The 5267-nt window shown below is 44.6% G+C and overlaps 1 pseudogene; it reads right to left on the reverse strand.

Annotated features, from left to right (window-relative positions):
• The window catches only part of LOC102768531, a 3799-nt pseudogene extending 2144 nt beyond the window's left edge, over window positions 1-1655 (reverse strand).
• Window positions 1656-5267: the final 3612 nt, after the last annotated feature.

Raw genomic sequence — 5267 nt, forward strand, 5'->3', positions numbered from 1 at the left:
GCTGGGGCTGTCCCAGCCTCTTGGGGACCGCCTTGGCCCTGTGGGGGCCACCTCAGCCTCACGGGGGCCGTCTCAGCGACACGAAGTTTGGCTTTCTGTCCTTTGTTGGGCAGCTCCTTGCTGGACAAAATCTCCAGGCGTTCCTGGTGGCTGAATATCTGGTATGCTTGCTTGGATTTCATTTTCTACCAAGTGCACAGATTGCCTGTCTGCCGTCACCCAGCGTTCCATGTGATACTGGATCTGGTGGGCCTGCCTGTGGGTTTGCTGGTACAGCAGTTCCACGTCGCCGGCCCAGCCGTGTCCAGCTCCGGCTTCCTCCGAACATGATTCTGCTTCTTTATTGTGTCCCTTATGTACGCGAGGAGTTGAAATCTGCGTTCTGCTGGGCTGGCCTGCAAAAGCGTTGGTGGTTCTCTTTGTGTCACTAGCACAGCTTGGTTGAGGATGTAATTTGAGTAAGGCGGGGTCCCGGGGAATCACCAGGGCGGGGCCAAGGGCAATGGTGTTTCTGCCTCTATTCACCTCTCCGCCATTCAGCGACTCGCGTCGAGTGCCTGCAGGCAGCTCTGAGAGACAGCCACTCTCGCTCTCCCGGTTGTTGCAAGGCCATCCCGCTTCTCCCCATAGGGGTCTGGGAGCTTAGTATCCCGCCACAACCACGCTCAGTGGATTTGATAGTTCGCATCCCCTTCTGGTTGAAAAAAAACCGCACATCCAGTTGCCAGCCTGGTGTGCAACTCTGCCCCTCCGCTCCTGGCAACTCACCAGGGCGGGGCCAAGGGCAATGGCGTCTCCGCTTCTACTGGCCTCTCTGCAACTCAGCGACTCGCGTCCCGAGTGCCAGCGAGCCAATGAGCAGTTCCGCGAGACAGCCTGTCTTGCTCTCCGCGTCGTTGCAAGGCCATCCCGCTTCTCCCCGTAGGGGTCTGGGAGCTTAGTATCCTGCCCCAACCACGTTCAGTGGATTTGATAGTCCGCATCCCCTTCTGGTTGAAAAAAACCACGCATCCAGTTGCAGCCCGCCTGGCCCACGATTCCGTACCTCTGTTCTTGGAGCCTCTGCACAACCTACTCAGTCTCAATGCTCTTCTTTCTTTCCTTCCAGTTGTAGAGCTTCCACTGGGCCAGCTTTCCCATGGTTCTGAACGACAGCTGTTTCTTTTATAGTTGGTAGTCTCGATGTTGTTGTGGGAGACAGCACGCACAGGTCTGTACCTTACGCCGCCATCTTGGTTCTCCCCAAGCCTGCAATCTTGTTGTAGCCAGAGGATGCTCTAACCAACTGAGCTGTCTGGCCAGGGCCCTTGTAAATCTTCTTGTCAATATGAAGGTCATACAGAGGTGTTCTATATATATCCACATTGGAAAGTGCGCATGAAGAGAGGAGCACAAGACAAGAAGGCCTGAGAATGCAAATTCTCTGAGTAATAGATGGATCCACTTGTTTATAAGCATGAGTAGCACAAAGCCCACAGTAGTATATCCTGCATGGGTGCAGCAATGCTCTAGCAGGTCTTTTTGTAGACTGTACTTGTGAAAGCCAACCCTCTAGTGGCACATTCAGCTGCAGTCTGGAGGCTGTGTACCAATTTCCAGCATGAGTGGCTTCCTGACAGACCTCGTGGTTGGATGCCTTGGCACCAGTGCCACCTCTGGTGCATGAGAGTGAATGAGAAGTCAGTGGCCCAGGTGCTCTTTTTTGAACAAAATAGAGTAAAGTATTTGAAGGTGAAGAGGCAGTGTATTGGCATCTTATTCATAAATGGCTCAGGAAAAATACTGAAGTTTGCACTGTATTTAAAACTTTTTATTTGTCACTTAAAAATATATATAGTATTAATCTATATCATATATGTATGATATGGCCTTATATATAAAATCCCCTAAAGATTCCCTCCAAAATTGTTAAAACAAAAAACTTGTTAAACAAATTTTGCAAAGTCCAGGATATGTAGTCAACATACAATAATCAATTGCATTTTCCAATATTAATAGTGAAGAATTTGAAAATGAGATTAAGAAAACAACATCCATTTATAATAGCACCAAAAAGAACAAACTACTTAGAAATTAATCAAGGAGGTGAAAGACATACAATGAAAATAAGAAGAAATTTCTGAAAGGCATTAAAGACATAAATAGATGAAAAGACATTTCAGCCGAAACCGGTTTGGCTCAGTGGATAGAGAGTCGGCCTGCGGACTGAAAGGTCCCAGGTTCGATTCCGGTCAAGGGCATGTACCTGGGTTGCGGGCACATCCCCAGTAGGAGGTGTGCAGGAGGTAGCTGTTCGATGTTTCTCTCTCATCGATGTTTCTAACTCTCTATCTCTCTCCCTTCCTCTCTGTAAAAAATCAATAAAATATATTTTTTAAAAAAAGGAAAGAAAAGACATTTCATTTTAACGGGCTGGGAGACACTATTCTTAAAATGTTAATAATGACTTTTTGCCAAAATAGAAAAACCCATCTTAAAATTCATATGGATTTTAAAGGAAAACTGAATAGAGAAAATCTTGAAGAAGGACATGGCTGAAGGACTCAGACTTATTTATAGAAAAACTATTATAGGCAGAGAAAACCAAAATGGTGGCAGAAGTAAATGCCTATATCGCTGCCTCCCACACCCACATCAAAATTACAACTAAAATACAGATCAACCATCATCCAGAGCCACCTGAAAGCTAGCTGAGTGGAAGTCCTACAACTAGAGAAGTAAAGAAGAAAGCACTCTGAGACTGGTAGGAGGGGCGGAGGCATGGAACTGGCTGTACCGATACCCACGTTTGGCGTTTTAATTGGGAGGAAGATCATCTCTGTGGAGGCACCTATGAGGAGCAAGGGGTCCTAGCTGCACACCAGACCCCAAGCCTAGGCTCCCAAAGCTGGGAAATGAAGTTCTCATAACTATGGGCTCAGTGGCGACTGGGGCTTAGTGACACAGAGGTTGCTGGAGACTCAGGTGTTCCTTTTCAAGGACCAACACACACAAGGTCCCGCTTCCTCTGAGCTCCAACACCAGGGCGAGGCTCTGGGGGACCCAGACACATATGAGGAGGAACTGGATTGTCTGGCATCAGGGCAGGAAATTGGGGCAGCATTCTCCCAGACGGAGGTACTCGCAGGGGTCATTGTTCCCATGCTGAAACCTCCCTGGTCACAGGGCTGAATGTCAGCCATATCTATTTGCTCTGCCCTAGTGATTCCCTGAGAGCCTGCCCCATCCAATTTATAACCCCACCCAATCTGTTTGCAGAGACTTTTGCATATGAATAGCCTGTCCTTGGTCAGGCTTCAGACATTGCTAAAATCTCTCAAACAAGCTTCAGCTGGGTCAGCATGCCCTTATCAATATAAGGCCCAAGACTCTGCATTAGTACCAGCTTGCCTTGTTTCACAGCTGGGCCTTGCCTGGGCACCTCCAAGCCCCATACAAGTAGCTCCTGCAGGGTGGCCCTAGGCAGTGGCTGACTTTGCATCTCCCTGGAGGCTCTAGAAACAATGTACCCACTGAACAGCTTCAGAGCATAGCAGATTACAACCTACACATCCACAAGTGACACTCAATGGTCAGACTCAGTGAGCACCAAAGCCTGGCTGATGCAAGTCCTGATCCATAGGGGTGTTTCCTGTGCAGCAACTCTCCCATGTAGCCACAGCTGGTCCTCACAGCCAATTGGCCTGGAGGTCAATTCCTCCCAGTGATGCTCAATTATGACTGTGCACATAACCCACACAGGAACTCACCTGGAATGCCCAGCTCAGGTGTCTGAGCCACTGCACCAGTCAAAAATTAAGCATACACTAACTGAAATAAAGAATAATTTACAGGGATTCAACAATATACCAGAGGAGTGTGAGAATCAAATCAATGATTTGAAATATGAAGAAGCAAAAAACACCCAATCAGAAGAGAAAAAAAAAGAATCCAAAAATATGAAGATAGTGTAAGGAGCCTCTGGCACAACTTGAAGCGTACCAACATCCTAATTATGGGGGTGCCAGAAGGAGATGAGAGAGAACAATATATTGAAAACCTATTTGAAGAAATAATGACAGAAAACTTCCCTTACACTGTGAAAGAAATAGACGTACATGTCCAGGAAGTGTAGAGAGTCCCAAACAAGAGGAACCCACAGAGACCCACAACAAGACACATCATAATTAAAATATCAAGGGCTAAAGACAAAGAGAGAATCTTGAAAGCAGCAAGAGAAAAGCAGTTAGTTACCTACAAGGGAGCACCCATATGATTGTCAGTTGATTTCTCAACAGAAATTTTGCAGACCAGAAGGGAGTGTCAAGAACTATTCAAAGTGATGAATAGCAAGGATCTACGACGAAGATTACTCTACCCAGCAAAGCTCTCATGTAAAATTGAAGGTCAGATAGTTTTCCAAACAAGAAAAAGCTAAAGGAGTTCATCACCACCAAGCCAATATTACATGAAATGCTAAAGGGCATTGAAGAAGAAGAAAGAAGAAGAAGGAGAAGATGGAGAAGGAGAAGGAGAAGAAAGAAGAAGAAGAAGAAGAAGAAGATCCCTTCCTCTCTGAAATCAATAAAAATATATTTTAAAAATATGAACAATAAAATGGCAACAAATACATATCTATCAACAATTGAATCTAAAAGTCAAAATAAACAAACAAGAAATCTAATGAATAAAATAAACTGATGAATAAAATAGAATTAGAAACTTCCATAAGCATGGAACAGACTGATGAATTTCAGAGGGTAGGGAGGATGGGGCAATGGGAGGGAAGGGGGACATCTGTAATACACTGAACAATAAAGGTTAAAAAAGAATATAATATTGAAAGCAATAAAAAAGTAGAGGAATATACAAACAAATGGAAATGTATACCATGTTCATAAATTGGAAGAATTAGCATCATTAAAATGTCCATACTAATCAAAGCAATCTATGGATTCAATGCAATTCCTACTAAAATAGCAATGGCATATTTCACAGAAGTAGAACAAATACTCCAAAAATTTATGGAACCATAAAATACCCCAAATATCTGCAGCAATCCTGAGAAAGAAGAACAAAGTTGGAGGGATCATGATACTGGATATCAAACTATACTAGAAATCCACTGTAATCAAAATAGCCTGGTACTGGCATAAGAACAGGCATATAGACCAATGGAACAGAACAAAGACCTCAGAAATTGACTCACATCATTATGGTCAATTAATATTTGACAGAAGAGGCAAGAACATACAATGGAGTAAAGACAGTCTCTTTAACAAATGGTG

This window comes from Myotis davidii, unplaced genomic scaffold (genome assembly GCF_000327345.1).
Source record: "Myotis davidii unplaced genomic scaffold, ASM32734v1 scaffold2799, whole genome shotgun sequence".
Classification (NCBI taxonomy): domain Eukaryota; kingdom Metazoa; phylum Chordata; class Mammalia; order Chiroptera; family Vespertilionidae; genus Myotis; species Myotis davidii.